At 48.9% G+C, this 18208-nt stretch overlaps 1 protein-coding gene across 1 annotated transcript in view; it reads right to left on the reverse strand.

Annotated features, from left to right (window-relative positions):
• LOC142074679 (Golgi phosphoprotein 3-like) overlaps positions 1-18208 on the reverse strand; it is an 84631-nt gene that overhangs the window by 10852 nt on the left and 55571 nt on the right. The window lies entirely within an intron of this gene.

The following is an 18208-nucleotide window of genomic DNA, read 5'->3' on the forward strand; positions in this document are numbered from 1 at the left end:
TGGCGTATAGGACTCCATACAGCAGCTTTCCACCTCTGATGCTTTCCCACAAGACGACAGGACCCATCAGTGAACAGGGCATATTGCTTCTTATTTTCTGGCAGTTTATTATACAGTGGGGCTTCTTCAGCACGCGTCACCACCTCCTCTGGGGATATTCCAAAATCTTTGCCTTCTGGCCAGTTCGTGATCACCTCCAAGATTCCTGGGCGACTGGGGTTTCCTATTCGGGCCCGTTGTGTGATGAGTGCAACCCACTTACTCCACGTAGCATCGGTTGCATGATGTGTAGAGGGGACACTCCCTTTGAACATCCAGCCCAGCACCGGCAGTCGGGGTGCCAGGAGGAGCTGTGCTTCAGTACCAACCACTTCCAAAGCAGCTCGAACCCCTTCATATGCTGCCAATATCTCCTTCTCAGTTGGAGTGTAGCGGGCCTCGGATCCTCTGTATCCCCGACTCCAGAACCCCAAGGATCGACCTCGAGTCTCCACTGGTGATTTCTGCCAGAGGCTCCAGGTAGGGCCATTCTCCCCGGCTGCGGTGTAGAGCACATTCTTCACATGTTGTCCTGCCCAGACTGGCCCAAGGGCTACTGCCTGAACTATCTCCCGTTTAATTTGTTCAAAGGCTCTTTGTTGCTCAGGGCCCCATTTGAAATTGTTCTTCTGAGTCACTTGAAAGAGAGGGCTTACAATCAGGCTGTATCTGGAATATGCATTCACCAAAAGCCCACAACGCCTAAGAAGGCTTGTGTTTCCTTTTTGCTAGTTGGTGGGGCCATGGCTGTTATTTTGTTGATCACATCCATTGGGATCTGACAACAACCATCTTGCCATTTTATTCCTAAACACTGGATCTCCTGTGCAGGTCCCTTGACCTTACTTTGTCTTATGGCAAAACCGGCCTTCAGAAGGATTTGAATTATTTTCTTCCCTTTCTTAAAAACTTCTTCTGCTGTGTTGCCCCACACGATGATGTCATCAATGTATTGCAGGTGTTCCGGAGCCTCACCCTGTTCCAGTGCGGTGTGGATCAGTCCATGGCAAATGGTAGGGCTGTGTTTCCACCCCTGGGGCAGTCGGTTCCAGGTGTACTGGACACCCCTCCAAGTGAAAGCAAACTGTGGCCTGCACTCTGCCGCCAAAGGGATTGAGAAGAACGCATTAGCGATATCCATTGTGGCGTACCACTTGGCTGCCTTTGACTCCAGTTCGTATTGGAGTTCTAGCATGTCCGGCACAGCAGCACTCAGTGGCGGCGTGACTTCGTTCAGGGCACGATAGTCTACTGTTAGTCTCCACTCTCCATTAGACTTTCGCACTGGCCATATGGGACTGTTAAAGGGTGAGCGAGTCTTGCTGATCACTCCTTGGCTCTCCAGTCGACGAATCAGCTCATGGATGGGGATGAGGGAATCTCGGTTGGTGCGATATTGCCGCCGGTGCACTGTTGTGGTAGAGATCGGCAGCTGTTATTCTTTGGCCCTCAGCAACCCCACAACAGAAGGATCCTCTGAGAGACCGGGCAAGGTGGACAGCTGTTTAATTTCCTCCGTCTCCAGGGCAGCTATACCAAAAGCCCACCGGTACCCTTTTGGGTCCTTGAAATACCCTCTCCTGAGGTAGTCTATGCCAAGGATGCACGGAGCCTCTGGGCCAGTCACAGTGGGGTGCTTCTGCCACTCCTTCCCGGTTAGGCTCACTTTGGCCTCCAACACAGTTAAGTCTTGGGATCCCCCTGTCACTCCAGAAATACAAATGGGTTCGGCCCCTTTATAGCTTGATGGCATCAGGGTACACTGTGCACCGGTGTCTACTAGAGCCTTATACTCCTGTGGGTCTGATGTGCCAGGCCATCGAATCCACACAGTCCAGTAAACCCGGTTGTCCCTTTCCTCCACCTGGCTGGAGGCAGGGCCCCTCTATTTCTGGTCATAGTATCCGTTTCTCACTTCTTGCAAACGAGAGTCAAGAATTCCTTCGTTACAATCCAAAGTAAGATCAGCCCTTCTACTCTGTCTGGGGAACTGTTCACTGGAAACTGGACCATCATGGGACAGGTTTTTCCTGACAACTGGAGCAGCATTTTTCCTGGGAGAACCCCCTTGTGTCATTGTTTTTCCTTGCAACTCACGTACACGTGCCTCTAGGATGAAGGTAGGTTTTCCATCCCACTGCCTCATGTCCTCTCCGTGGTCACGCAGGTAAAACCACAGGGTGCCCCGTGGTGTGTACCTTCTATATCCTCTCTCTTGGGCAGAAGAACGCTGACTCCTAATGGCTGAGATACTGGTCCGTACAGGTGGAGAATAGGACATATCCTCTTTGAATTGCTGGACCTCTCGGGACAGTTTCTCCACAGCCGAGACAAGGGAGGAGGAGACACTTTCTTCATATTCCCGGAGTCTGCCAACCACGTCATCCACCATTGGTGCTTCTTCCTCTTTCCAGGACAGTACTGCCAACAAACTGGCATACGACGCTGGTGCGCTCCGTACCAACTTCCGCCACATGGGTCGCGTGCACTGGACTTCTTCTGGATCTTTGGGCGTTTGGTCATTGTCCCGGTCACTATAAACCACCTCCAGTACGCCTAGTTCTCTCAGGTACTGGATACCTCTCTCCATGGTGGTCCACTTGCCTGGGCGATATATAACATCTTCCTTGAAGGGATACCTTTCCTTCACGCCTGACAGCAGTCGCCTCCAGAGGCTGAGGACCTGCGTCCCTTTTCCAATTGCTTTGTCAATGCCCCCTTCCCTAGCAAGGGATCCCAGCTGTTTGGCTTCCTTCCCCTCTAATTCCAGGCTACTGGCCCCATTATCCCAGCATCGGAGCAGCCAGGTAACAATATGCTTGCCTGGACGACGGCTGAAATCTTTCCGCATATCTCGCAACTCACTCAGGGATAGGGATCGTGAGGTTTCCGTCTCGTTTATGAGTTCTTCCTCTTCCTCCTCCCTTCCTCGTGATGACCCTGATTTTCCATCATCCCTTTCTAAACGACCTGACTATCGCTTACAAGATTTCCTCTTCTGTACAGGGGCGACAGATACCAGCAAGGTTTGGTCCTCTGGTTCAGCTGTAGTGCCTGTTGCTGGGGTTTGGGTAGCTGCAGTGCCTGTCGTGGGGTTTGGAGTAACTGTAGGGACTGTTGCTGGGGTTTGAGTAGCCATAGTGCCTGTAGTGTGGGTTGGAGAAGCTACAGTGCCTGTCGTGGGGGTTTGAGCAGCCACCGTGTCTGTTGCCGGGGTTGATCTCCCGCCGCCCGCCACCTCCGGGACGCGCCGCTCTGCCCGCCCTGACGAGGCACTGCCGTTTGCCCTCTGTCTTTTCTTGTTGCTGAGGGATGATCTCTGGACAGTATTCCTGAATAGTTGTTTAACCCTAAACAAGGCCTGAACCACATTCAGGAGACATAGCAATATGAACATGCTTGTTTGAACATCCCAAGGATATTCAAAATTCTCAGGGAATGTTGTGGACAGCTTCATGAAGAGGATAGAAGAAAAAGGAGTTTCTGACGATATGGAAGGGAAGATGAACAAGTGGGAAAAAGTGTCCCATCCCGTCTCCCCCATAAATTCATTCTCCGAGGAGAAAAAAGTGTAATTACTAATAGTTTCTAAGAGGCGGTTCCCGAGGTACAGGGATGACGGCAGTGCCGAGTATAGATACCAGGTTAGACTTACGACCAATGATTTTATCACCTCATAAAACAGCAGCAAAATGATAATCTTGGCCCAGTTCCGATTAATGATAAACAGCACAACAGGGAACATATACTGCAAGCAAGGTATTACATGACCCAACATTGAGAGCCAGCCCCACAACTTTGACAGCCAATACATCAACATTGTGACCAATCAATATAATGAATGCTTATAACAATTTTGCCTTAACGCACTTTGGTCAGATCTATCGTTATCTCAACCCTTCGAGCCCCACGTTGGGCACCAAAAAATGGACTGTCGTGGTTTAACCTGGCAGGCAGCCAAATACCATGCAGCTACTCGCACATTCCCCTTGCCCCCTGCAGTGGGATGGGGAGAGAATCGGAAGGGTAAGAGTGAGAAAAACTCGTGGGTTGAGATAAAGACAGTTTAATAGAACAGAAAAAGGGAAAATAATAATGATAATGATAGAATATACAAAATGAGTGATGCACAATGCAATTGCTCACCACCCGCGCTGACTGATAACCAAGTAGCGATCGCTACTTCCTGGATCACGCCTACCATTCATATACTGAGCATGATGTCACATGGTATGGAATACCCCGTTGGCCAGCTGAGCCAGCTGTCCTGGCTGTGCTCCCTCCTCCCAGTCTCGCTTGGTAGCAGAGGATAGTTGTCCTTGACAAGGTACTTAGCAACAACTGAAAACATCAGTGTTTTATCAACATTCTTCTCATACTAAATCCAAAACACAGCACTAGGAAGAAATTTAACTCTATCCCAGCCGAAACCAGGACAACCTGTTTTATTAAAACAAAGAAGCAAACCCCTCACTGAAGAGATATATCCCAGACTTAAAAGCATTTTTAAGTAAGATTTTTTTTAAAAGTTTAGAAAACAGCTTTTCTTGCTTATTTGGGGTTAAGATACTTTTTTCTACCACTGCAAAGAAGTTTAAGAAGCTAGTCTGAATATAGTCCACCATGACAGTATGAGCCTAAACATACAGGCATTTATAGGAAAGAGCTGTAAGGAGCATAGACTCTCCCATTCAACTCAGTCAGGGCTCCATAAGCTCTTGGGAAGCCACAAAACACAGCTATTTTGTTTCCAAGTTTATAGTTCTCTGCAGCCAGGCATACAGCACTGTTTCTTCTCACTTCTCTGCTACATTGCATATTCACAGCACAGATGCTTCTGATTACCCTTTCTCTCAAACAAAAGTATTTTGGTCCACACTTCCACGGTATTTCTCTTCCCCTCCCTTTCCAGCACATGCAGACAGGCAACAGAGGAGAGAGGTGGCTGGGCTTCCCATGTTCATGGATCTGCTCTTTCTTGAAGGAGGATTTACTGACGAATGCTTCTTGGTTAACTCTCTCCAGAGTCATAAAAGCACAAGAAGAGTGGAAAATCGAGTGGGTTGGGGATCTTGTTAACTGAATCATCACAGAAGATTAAGCATCCGCAAGGGGGTATTTTTTCTCTCTAATAGATGAGCTAAGGTAGAGAAAGAAGCTAAGAACCTGGTTCTTCAGAGATGATGCTCCTTAGCCTTATTGCAAAGAATATTTCTTTAATTCCAATTTTTCAGTGATTTATTATGTACTAGATTTGCCTTGTATCCAACTGCTGAGGACATTTCAATTATACAGAACATTTAATTTTCATTTTCCACAATGCATCTTTGCAATTAAGCAATGCTAAAGATTAAGCACCTCTTGCATTGATTTTTAAGTAAACTTCATTATCTAGTTTTAATACAAAAATTCACTCATGCATTAATCACTCAGAATCGTCAGCTATAAAATACTGAAGTTAATCCACCAAGGATCTGTTGGGATTTCTTTTAGGAACTGTAATTATTGGGTTTGCATTCTGAGACTGTAAGGCAGCATAGAGTACCATTTTCTATCTTCAGTAACCACTAGTCTTAGAAATTACTTTTATATATAAACCTCAACATTCATTTATTTGTTTCTAAAAGTGATACCAGTAGATAGAACTCCAAAATGATTCAATGATTACATACTCTGAAGCCAAATTTACAAGAATGTTGCAACATAAAATATGTCATATTGATTTTCAGAAGTTTCACTAATGTTCATCAAGTCCTTGTCTGCCAGTTTCTCAGACTCATTTGTCTCTCTATGGCATTCAAGCATGGATTTAATGCATCTTGATCACTTCTGAAGTTGTGTCTTAGAAACTGCAAAAAATAATCAAGGATCCACCTGATTTAACACTTGAAGTGGAAATCATGGTAGCTAGCAATCTTTTAAGTCAGCTGTGTGACCAAGGCCACTGTTAGCTGGTTATAAATCCATACTACTGCCCAAAGAACTAGTTCTGCCCTCTTCTTGTTCTCACCTTATCACTTGTGCCAGCAGTCTCACTTGTGCCCCACCTGATGACAAGATCAAGAAAGTAATTCAGATAAAAACTAAACTAATCAAAGAAGTGAATTAGTTTTCAGCCAGAGCGGTTACCTGACAAGGCTGCACAAACACTAGTAACAACCCAAGAGAGACTCCAATAATAAGCCTCTTCGCAAAGACAGGACTACCCTTCTCAGCTGCAGCACAGGCTAAAGTCAGTGGAGCCTAAAAAACTCCCTTCAGACCATAGTTTGAAGATACAGGGTTTTGAGCCACAAATCAAACCTTTAGTTTTAATGAGATTTTACCTTTCCACAAAGTCCCAGAATGGAGCAGGGGCGGGGAGAGAGAAGGGCTAGCCTGAGGGGCAGAAGCTATATAAAAACTCCACCTCACTGAATCACAACCTGGGATGCAACTAGATAGCTCATTCCACTCGCTAAGCACAGTATTTAATTCACAGAGAAAGCTGAGGGCAAGGAGGAGCAAAGCCTGCAAAAGGGGGACGAGGGGGACACTTGGTAGAGTTGAGACAATGAAATCTAGCAAACACAGAAATGAGACTGAAATTTAGTGTTAATGCAAGACTTCAAAAAAATCATAGAATCATAGCATAGTTTGGATTGGAACGGACCTTTAAAGCTCATCTAGTCCAACCCCACTGCCATGGGCAAGGACATCTTCAACTAGATCAGGCTGCTCAGAGCCCCATCCAACCTGACCTTGAATGTTTCCAGGGATGGGGCATCTACCACCTCTCTGGGCAACCTGTGCCAGTGTTTCACCACCCTCGTAAAAAACGTCCTCCTTATATCTAGTCTAAATCTACCCTCTTTTAGTTTAAAACCATTCCCCCTTGTCCTGTCGCAACAGGCCCTGCTAAAAACTCTGTCCCCATCTTTCTTATAAGCCCCCTTTAAGTACTGAAAGGCTGCAATAAGGTCTCCCTGAAGCCTTCTCTTCTCCAGGCTGAATAACCCCAACTGTCTCAGCCTTTCTTCATAGGAGAGGCATTCCATCCCCCGATCATATTCATGGCCCTCTGTCCTGGTTTCAGCTGGGATAGAGTTAAATTTCTTCCTAGTGCTGTGTTTTGGATTCAGTATGAGAAGAATGTTGATAACACACTGATGTTTTCAGTTGTTGCTAAGTGCCCTCCTAGTCCAAGGACAGCTCCTGTGCTCTGCCAGGTGCACAAGATGGGAGGGAACATAACCAGGACAGCAGGCCCAGCTGACCAATGGGGTATTCCACACCATGTGATGTCATGCTCAGTATATGAATGGTAGGCGTGTTCCAGGAAGTACCGATCGCTACTTGGTTATTGGTCAGCGCAGGTGGTGAGCAATTGCATTGTGCATCACTCATTTTGTATATTCTATCATTATCATTATTATTTTCCCTTTTCTGTTCTATTAAACTGTCTTTATCTCAACCCACGAGTTTTTCTCACTCTTACCCTTCCGATTCTCTCCCCGTCCCACTGTGATGGGGGGGAGTGAGTGAGGAGCTGCGTGATATTTGGCTGCCTGCCAGGTTGAACTACAACAGTCCTTTTTTTGGCACCCAACGTGGGGCTTAAAGGGTTGAGATAACGATAGATCTGATCAAAGTGTGTTAAGGCAAAATTGTTATAAGCATTTGTTATATTGATTGGTCACAATGTTGATGTATTGGCTGTCAAAGTTGTGGGGCTGGCTCTCAATGTTGGGTCATGTAATACCTTGCTTGCAGTATATGTTCCCTGTTGGGCTGTTTATCATTAGTCGGAACTGGGCCAAGATTATAATTTTGTTGCTGTTTTATGAGGTGATAAAATCATTGGTCCTAAGTCTAATCTGTATCTGCACTCAGGACTGCCGTCATCCCTGTACCTCGGGAACCGCCTCTTAGAAACTATTAGTAATTACACGTTTTTCTCCTCGGAGAATGAATTTATGGGGGAGACAGGATGGGACACTTTCTCCCACTTGTTCATCTTCCCTTCCATATCGTCAGAAACTCCCTCTTCTTCTATCCTCTTCATGAAGTTGTCCACAACATTCCCTGAGAATTCTGAATATCCTTGGGATGTTCAAACAAGCATGTTCATATTGCTATGTCTCCTGAATGTGGTTCAGGCCTTGTTTAGGAATACTGTCCAGAGATCAACCCCAGCAACAGACACGGTGGCTGCTCAAACCCCCACGACAGGCACTGCAGGTACTTCAACCCCCACGACAACTGCTGTGGCTACTCAAACCCCGGCAACAGTCCCTACAGTTACTCCAACCCCCGCGACAGGCACTGCAGCTACACAAACCCCAGCAACAGGCACTACAGCTGAACCAGAGGACCAAACCTTGCTGGTATCTGTCGCCCCTGTACATAAGAGGAAATCCTGGAGCGGAAGTCAGGTCGTTTAGAAAGGGATGATGGAAAAGCAGGGCCATCACGAGGAGGGGAGGAGGAAGAGGAAGAACTCATAAACGAGACGGAAACCACCCGATCCCTATCCCTGAGTGAGTTGCGAGATATGCGGAAAGATTTCAGCCGTCGTCCAGGCGAGCATATTGTCACCTGGCTGGTCCGATGCTGGGATAATGGGGCCAGTAGCCTGGAATTAGAGGGTAGGGAAGCCAAACAGCTGGGATCCCTTGCTAGGGAAGGGGGCAAATGACAAAGCAATTGGAAAAGGGACACAGGCCCTCAGCCTCTGGAGGCGACTGCTGTCAGGCGTGAAGGAAAGGTATCCCTTCAAGGAAGATGTTATATATCGCCCAGGCAAATGGACCACTATGGAGAGAGGTATCCAGTACCTGAGAGAACTAGGCGTGCTGGAGGTGGTTTATAGTGACCGGGACAATGACCAAACGCCCAAAGATCCAGAAGAAGTCCAGTGCACGCGACCCATGTGGCGGAAGTTGGTACGGAGCGCACCAGCGTCGTATGCCAGTTTGTTGGCAGTACTGTCCTGGAAAGAGGAAGAAGCACCAATGGTGGATGACGTGGTTAGCAGACTCCGGGAATATGAAGAAAGTGTCTCCTCCTCCCTTGTCTCGGCTGTGGAGAAACTGTCCCGGGAGGTCCAGCAATTCAAAGAGGATATGTCCTATTCTCCACCTGTACGGACCAGTATCTCAGCCATTAGGAGTCAGCGTTCTTCTCCTCAAGAGAGAGGATATAGAAGGTACACACCACGGGGCACCCTGTGGTTTTACCTGCGTGACCACGGAGAGGACATGAGGCAGTGGAATGGAAAACCTACCTTGACCCTAGAGGCACGGGTACGTGAGTTGCAAGGAAAAACAATGACACAAGGGGGTTCTCCCAGGAAAAATGCTGCTCCAGTTGTCAGGAAAAACCTGTCCCATGATGGTCCAGTTTCCAGTGAACAGTTCTCCAGACAGAGTAGAAGGGCTGATCTTACTTTGGACTGTAACGAAGGAATTCTTGACTCGCGTTTGCAAGAAGTGTGAAACGTATACAATGACCAGAACTAGAGGGGCCCTGCCTCCGGCCAGGTGGAGAAAAGGGACAACCGGGTTTACTGGACTGTGTGGATTCGATGGCCTGGCACATCAGACCCACAGGAGTATAAGGCTCTCGTAGACACTGGTGCTCAGCGTACCCTGATGCCATTAAGCTATGAAGGGGCAGAACCCATTTGTATTTCTGGAGTGACAGGGGGATCCCAAGAGCTAACTGTGTTGGAGGCCGAAGTGAGCCTAACCGGGAATGAGTAGCAAAAGCACCCCATTGTGACTGGCCCAGAAGCTCCGTGCATCCTTGGCATAGACTACGTCAGGAGAGGGCATTTCAAGGAGTGATCAGCAAGACCCGCTCACCCTTTAACAGTCCCATATGGCCAGTGCGAAAGTCCAATGGAGAGTGGAGACTAACAGTAGACTACCGTGGCCTGAACGAAGTCACGCCGCCACTGAGTGCTGCCATGCCGGACATGCTAGAACTCCAATACGAACTGGAGTAAAGGCAGCCAAGTGGTACGCCACAACTGACATTGCTAATGCGTTCTTCTCAATCCCTTTGGCGGCAGAGTGCAGGCCAGTTTGCTTTCACTTGGAGGTGCGTCCAGTACACCTGGAACCGACTGCCCCAGGGGTGGAAACACAGCCCTACCATTTGCCATGGACTGATCCACACCGCACTGGAACAGGGTGAGGCTCCAGAACACCTGCAATACATTGATGACATCATCGTGTGGGGCAACACAGCAGAAGAAGATTTTGAGAAAGGGGAGAGAATAGTCCAAACCCTTCTGAAGGCCGGCTTTGCCATAAAACAAAGTAAGGTCAAGGGACCTGCACAGTAGATGCAGTGTTTAGGAATAAAATGGCAAGATGGATGTTGTCAGATCCCAATGGATGTGATCAATAAAATAACAGCCATGGCCCCACCAACTAGCAAAAAGGAAACACAAGCTTTCTTAGGCGTTGTGGGCTTTTGGAGTATGCATATTCCAGATTACAGCCTGATTGTAAGCCCTCTCTATCAAGTGACCAGGAAGAAGAACGACTTCAGATGGGGCCCTGAGCAACAACAAGCCTTTGAACAAATTAAACAGGAGATAGTTCAGGCAGTAGCCCTTGGGCCAGTCCGGGCAGAACAAGATGTAAGGAATGTGCTCTAAACCACAGCCGGGGAGAATGGCCCTACGTGGAGCCTCTGGCAGAAAGCACCAGGGGAGACTCGAGGTCGACCCTTAGGGTTCTGGAGTCGGGGATACAGAGGATCCGAGGCCCGCTACACTCCAACTGAGAAGGAGATATTGGCAGCATATGAAGGGGTTCGAGCTGCTTCGGAAGTGGTTGGTACTGAAGCACAGCTCCTCCTGGCACCCCGACTGCCGGTGCTGGGCTGGATGTTCAAAGGGGGGGTCCCCTCTACACATCATGCAACTGATGCTACGTGGAGTAAGTGGGTCACACTGATCACACAACGGGCCCGAATAGGAAACCCCAGTCGCCCAGGAATCTTGGAAGTGATCACGAACTGGCCAGAAGGCAAAGATTTCAGAATATCCCCAGAGGAGGAGGTGACGCGTGCTGAAGAAGCCCCACCGTATAATAAACTGCCAGAAAATAAGAAGCAATATGCCCTGTTCACTGATGGGTCCTGTCGCCTTGTGGGAAAACATCAGCGGTTGAAGGCTGCTGTATGGAGTCCTATAAGACAAGTCACAGAAACTGCTGAAGGAGAAGGTGAATTGAGCCAGTTTGCAGAGGTGAAAGCCATCCAGCTGGCCTTGGACATTGCCGAACGAGAAAAATGGCCAGTACTTTATCTCTATACTGACTCATGGATGGTGGCAAATGCCCTGTGGGGGTGGTTGCAGCAGTGGAAGCAGAACAACTGGCAGCGCAGAGGGAAACCCATCTGGGCTGCCGCGTAGTGGCAAGATATTGCTGCCCGGGTAGAGAACCTGGTTGTAAAAGTACGTCACATAGATGCTCACGTACCCAAGAGTCGGGCCACTGAGGAACACCAAAACAACCAGCAGGTGGACCAGGCTGCTAAGATTGAAGTGGCTCATGTGGATCTGGATCGGCAACGTAAGGGTGAATTATTTATAGCTTGGTGGGCCCATGACACCTCAGGTCATCAAGGAAGAGATGCAACATATAGAAATCAGAACTGGCCTCCGCATGCAACAGTCCAACACCACACACCATCTCTCCTGCCCCGAAAGACTTTTATGACAGAGTCCTGGTTCCGGCTGGGACAGAGTTAACTTTCTTCCCAGTAGCTTGCGGGGTGTGCTTTGTTTTGGGTTTGGTGTGAAAGGAGCGTTGATGGCCCATTGATGCTTTGGCTGTTGCTGGGTGGTGCTTGCACCAGAAGCGGGGAGCACAGCCGGGGTGGTGGACCCAGCTGGTCAATGGGATATTCTATACCATGTGACATCATGCTCAGTATAAAAACCAGGGGTGTGGGGGGGCTCGCCCCCAGTTCGTGACACGCGGTCAGCGGTCGGTGAGCAGTTGCATTGCGCATTGCCTACTTTGTGTACTCTGTTATTGTTGTTGTTCTCATTGTTATTATTACTGTTCTACTTCTTTTTGTTTCAATTATTAAACTGTTTTTATCTCAACCCGGGAACTTTCCTACTTGTGCCCTCCCGATTCTCTCCCCCACCCCTCCCGAGATGGGGGTGATCGAGCGGCTGCGTGGGCTTTATTTTTGCTGGCTGGGGTTAAACCACGACAGTCCTTTTTGGCGCCCGACGTGGGGCAGCGAAGGGTTGAGATAACGACAGATTAATTAGAGCATATTAAGGAATTTATATCTGTTAAGATATTAATTTATTCTGCGCCATGCTCCTGTTTTTGCTGTACCTGTTAAAGATTGGTGTTGGTTTTTGTAGTCTGCTGTGCTCTGCAGTGATTAGTGATGTTTTGCCTGGGAGATTTGTTATTAAAACACTGGCATTGGGGGTGATTTGGTATTTGGGATTCGTACTGAAGCCGTTTCTGTATTTCGGGGACCACCTCATGGAGACCATTAGCAATTATACCTTTTCCTCCGAGAGATTTTTTATGGAGGAAATAGAGAATGGCACCCTCGCTACCTTCCTCTATGATGTCGTCTCCTTTGTTAAAATAACTTGCCAGTACCTTGAACATCCCTGGGTAGTTAAGATACATCTATTGGTACTCCTTGGGAATATTGTTGCAGTTTTATCCAAGGTTAGTAAGCAATTTAAGAATGTCATCCAGAGATCTGCCCCAAGGCTGGATAGTTATGAGTGGCAAGGTGAGTGGGATAGCATGGGCAAATGCCTAGGACGATGGGCACCCCCAGTGTTCTGGAACTACACCCCTGAACAAATGCAGAACCCTGAAAAATTAGTAGAATATTTGGAAAAAGTATGCTGTCACCCTGGCCATTCTAGGGAGACACAAATCACTACAATGTGCTGGGGCTTGACCCACGCCTATGGAGCCCTGTTTAACACCACTCAGAACCCCCAAGGGGAAGGAAACGTCTCTGCAGCTGATGACAAAGCAACAGGCCCTGTGGCTATTCCACCCCCCACGGCAAGCACAGTGGCTACCCCACCCGCCACGGCAGGCAGGGCAGCTACTCTGCCCCCTGCGACAGAGAACCAACCCATGCCGGTATCAGTCGCCCCTACACAAAAAAGAAAATGCACAAGAAAATCAGCTCGTTTAGTAAGAGATGAAGATGAACCAGGGCCATCACGAGAACAGGAGGAGGAGGAGACGGCAGAACCCGTAAATGAGATGGTAACCACCCAATCCCTATCCCTGGGTGAGCTGCGAGATATGCGAAAGGACTTCAGCCGTCGTCCAGGCGAGCACATTGTCACCTGGCTGCTCCGATGCTGGGATAACGGGGCCAGTAGCCTGGAATTAGAGGGTAGGGAAGCCAAGCAGCTGGGATCCCTTTCTAGGGAAGGGGGCATTGACAAAGCGATTGGACAAGGGGCACAAGTCCTCAGCCTCTGGAGGCGACTCCTGTCAGGTGTGAAGGAAAGTTATCCCTTCAAGGAAGATATTATATATCATCCAGGCAAGTGGACCACCATGGAGAGAGGTATCCAGTACCTGAGGGAATTAGCCATGGTGGAGGTGATTTACGATGACCTGAACAATGAGCAGTTATCCAAAGACCCAGATGAAGTCAAATGCACCTGACCCATGTGGCGGAAGTTTGTACGGAGCGCACCAGCGTCACATGCAAACTCATTGGCAGTAATGACCTGGAGAGATGGAGAGGAACAAACAGTGGATGAATTGGCTGGCCAACTCCGGCAATATGAAGAAAGTCTCTCTTCCTCCCTACGGGCCTGTGTCTCTGCTGTGGAGAAACTGTCTCAGGAGGTCCAGCAACTCAAAGAGGATATGTCCTGCTCCCCACCTGCACGGGCCAGTGTCTCAGCCATCAGGAGCAAGCGTCCCTCTGCTCAAGAGAGGAGACATCGTGGGTACACACCCCGGGGCACCCTGTGGTTTTACCTGCGTGACCACGGAGAGGACATGAGGAAGTGGGATGGAAAACCTACCTCAGTCCTACAGGCACGGGTCCGTGAGTTTCAAGGAAAAACAACCACAAAAGGGGGTTCTTCCAGGAAAACTGCTGCTCCAGCCTCCAGTGAGCAGTTCCCCAGGCAGAGTATAAGGGCTGATTCTACTTCCGATCTTAATAAAGGGACTTTTGATTTGCATCTACAAGAAGTGGGTAGCGAATATGATGACCAGGACTAGAGGGGCCCTGCCTTCAGCCAGGTGGAGGAAAGGGACAACCGGGTTTACTGGGCTGTGTGGATTCGATGGCCTGGCACATCAGATCCACAGGAGTATAAGGCTCTCGTAGACACCGGTGCACAGTGTACCCTGATGCCATCAAGCTATGAAGGGGCAGAACCCATATGTATTTCTGGAGTGACAGGGGGATCCCAAGAGTTAACTGTATTGGAGGCCGAAGTGAGCCTAACGGGGAAGGAGTGGCAGAAGCACCCCACTGTGACTGGCCCAGAGGCTCCGTGCATCCTTGGCATAGACTACCTCAGGAGAGGGTATTTTAAGGACCCAAAAGGGTACCGGTGGGCTTTTGGTATAGCTGCCCTGGAGACGGAGGAAATTAAACAGCTGTCCACCTTGCCTGGTCTCTCAAAGGACCCTTCTGTTGTGGGGTTGTTGAGGGTTGAAGAACAACAAGTACCAATCGCTACCACAACAGTGCCCCGGCAGCAATATCGCACCAACCGAGATTCCCTCATCCCCATCCATGAGCTGATTCGTCGACTGGAGAGCCAAGGAGTGATCAGCAAGACTCGCTCACCCTTTAACAGTCCCATATGGCCAGTGCGAAAGTCCAATGGAGAGTGGAGACTAACAGTAGACTATCGTGGCCTGAACGAAGTCACGCCGCCACTGAGTGCTGCCGTGCCGGACATGCTAGAACTTCAGTACAAACTGGAGTCAAAGGCAGCCAAGTGGTACGCCACAATGGATATCGCTAATGCCTTCTTCTCAATCCCTTTGGCGGCAGAGTGCAGGCCACAGTTTGCTTTCACTTGGAGGGGTGTCCAGTACACCTGGAACCGACTGCCCCAGGGGTGGAAACACAGCCCTACCATTTGCCATGGACTGATCCACATTGCACTGGAACAGGGTGAGGCTTCAGAACACCTGCAATACATTGATGACATCATTGTATGGGGCAACACAGCAGAAGAAGTTTTTGAGAAAGGGGAGAGAATAGTCCAAATCCTTCTGAAGGCCGGCTTTGCCATAAAACAAAGTAAGGTCAAGGGACCTGCACAGGAGATCCAGTTTTTAGGAATAAAATGGCAAGATGGACGTCGTCAGATCCCAACGGATGTGATAAGCAAAATAAAAGCCATGTCCCCACCAACTAGCAAAAAGGAAACACAAGCTTTCTTAGGCGTTCTGGGCTTTTGGAGAATGCATATTCCAGATTGCAATGAGATCGTAAGCCCTCTCTATCAAGAGTCGGGCCACTGAAGAACACCAAAACAACCAGCAGGTGGACCAGGCTGCTAAGATTGAAGTAGCTCAGGTAGATCTGGACTGGCAACATAAAGGTGAATTATTCACAGCTCAGTGGGCCCATGACACTTCAGGCCATCAAGGAAGAGATGCAACATATAGATGGTCTCATGATCGAGGGGTGGACTTGACCATGGACACTATTGCACAAGTTATCCACGAATGTGAAACATGCGCTGAAATCAAGCAAGCCAAGTGTGTAAAGCCTCTTTGGTATGGAGGACGATGGTTGAAGTATAAATATGGGGAAGATTGGCAGATTGATTATATCACACTCCCACAAACCCGCCAAGGCAAGAGCTATGGGCTCACCATGGTGGAAGTAACCACAGGATGGCTGGAAACATACCCTGTGCCCCATGCCACCGCCCGGAACACCATCCTGGGCCTTGAAAAGCAAGTCCTATGGCGACATGGCACCCCAGAAAGAATTGAGTCAGACAACGGGACTCATTTCTGAAACACCCTCATAGACACCTGGGCCAAAGAGCATGGCATTGAGTGGGTCTATCACATCCCCTATCATGCACCAGCCTCCGGAAAAATCGAACGATACAACGGGCTGTTAAAGACAACACTGAGGGCAATGGGTGGTGGGACATTCAAGCATTGGGACACACATTTAGCAAAGGCCACCTGGTTAGTCAACACTAGGGGATCTGTCAGTCGAGCTGGCCCTGCCCAATCCAAACCCTTACGTACTGTAGAGGGGGATAAAGTCCCTGTCGTGCATATGAGAAATATGCTGGGGAAGACAGCCTGGGTTACTCCTGCCTCTGGCAAGGGAAAACCCATCCGTGGGATTGCTTTTGCTCAGGGACCTGGGTGCACTTGGTGGGTAATGCGAAAGGATGGGGAGGTCCGGTGTGTACCTCAAGGGGATTTAATTTTGGGTGAAAATAGCCAATGAACTGAATTGTATTATGTTAGTTACCATATAATACCGTATGTCATCACTTCTATGGTTACCATATGCCGTATTACAGTAAGAATCACCCAGATTAATGTTGAATGAACTCAGATGAAACTGAGCAAGGTGCAACGACGATAGAACCGGACGAGCGCCCAGAACTGGCCTCCGCATGCAAGAGTCCAACACCACACACCATCTCTCCTGCCCTGAGAGACTGTTATGACAGGTGGAACCCGAAATCATGGACTAAATGAACTCAACGGACGTTTTAGAGGGATGGCCCATCGACTAAGGGAATGATATCCCTGTGGGCGTATATATCAAAAGGCAGGAAAAGTAGTGGTGACTAATTGGAATGTATGGAAAAATGTGAGACCTGGGCATGATGTAGATGGTATAGAATAAGGGGTGGATATTGTCCTGGTTCCGGCTGGGACAGAGTTAACTTTCCTCCCAGTAGCTTGGGGGGTGTGCTGTGTTTTGGGTTTGGTGAGAAAGGAGCATTGATGGCCCATTGATGCTTTGGCTGTTGCTGGGTGGTGCTTGCACTGGGAGTAGGGAGCACAGCCGGGGTGTTGGACCCAGCTGGCCAATGGGGTATTCTATACCATGTGACATCATGCTCAGTATAAAAACCAGGGGTGTGGGGGGGCTCGCCCTCAGTTCGTGACACGCGGTCGGTGAGCAGTTGCATTGCACATTGCCTGTTTTGTGTATTCTGTTATTGTTGTTGTTCTCATTGTTATTATTACTGTTCTACTTAGTTTTATTGCAATTATTAAACTGTTTTTATCTCAACCCGGGAGCTTTCCTACTTGTGCCCTCCCGACACCAAGCTGCGTGGGAGTGTTGATCTGCTCGAGGGTAGGAAGGCTCTGCAGAGGGACCTGGACAGGCTGGATCGACGGGCCGAGGCCAACTGTATGAGGTTCAACAAGGCCAAGTGCCGGGTCCTGCACTTCGGCCACAACAACCCCAGGCAACGCTACAGGCTTGGGGAAGAGTGGCTGGAAAGCTGCCCAGAGGAAAAGGACCTGGGGGTGCTGGTTGACAGCTGGCTGAACATGAGCCGGCAGTGTGCTCAGGTGGCCAAGAAGGCCAACGGCATCCTGGCCTGTATCAGAAATAGTGTGGCCAGCAGGACTAGGGAGGTGATCGTGCCCCTGTACTCGGCACTAGTGAGGCCGCACCTCGAATCCTGTGTTCTGTTTTGGGCCCCTCACTACAAGAAGGACATGGAGGTGCTGGAGCGTGTCCAGAGGAGGGCAACGAAGCTGGTGAAGGGCCTGGAGCACAAGCCTTATGAGGAGCGGCTGAGGGAACTGGGGTTGTTTAGCCTGGAGAAGAGAAGGCTCAGGGGAGACCTCATCGCACTCTACAACTACCTGAAAGGAGGTTGTAGCGAGGTGGGTGTTGGTCTCTTCTCCCAAGTAACTAGCGATAGGACAAGAGGAAATGGCCTCAAGTTGTGCCAAGGGAGGTTTAGACTGGACATTAGGAGAAATTTCTTTACTGAAAGAGTGATCAGGCCTTGGAACAGGCTGCCCAGGGAAGTGGTGGAGTCACCATCCCTGGAAGTATTTAAAAGACGTGTAGATGAAGTGCTTAGGGACATGGTGTAGTGGGCATGGTGGTGTTGGGTTGACGGTTGGACTTGATGATCTTAGAGGTCTTTTCCAACCTTAAGAATTCTATGATTCTA

This window comes from Calonectris borealis, chromosome W (assembly GCF_964195595.1).
Source record: "Calonectris borealis chromosome W, bCalBor7.hap1.2, whole genome shotgun sequence".
Classification (NCBI taxonomy): Eukaryota; Metazoa; Chordata; class Aves; order Procellariiformes; family Procellariidae; genus Calonectris; species Calonectris borealis.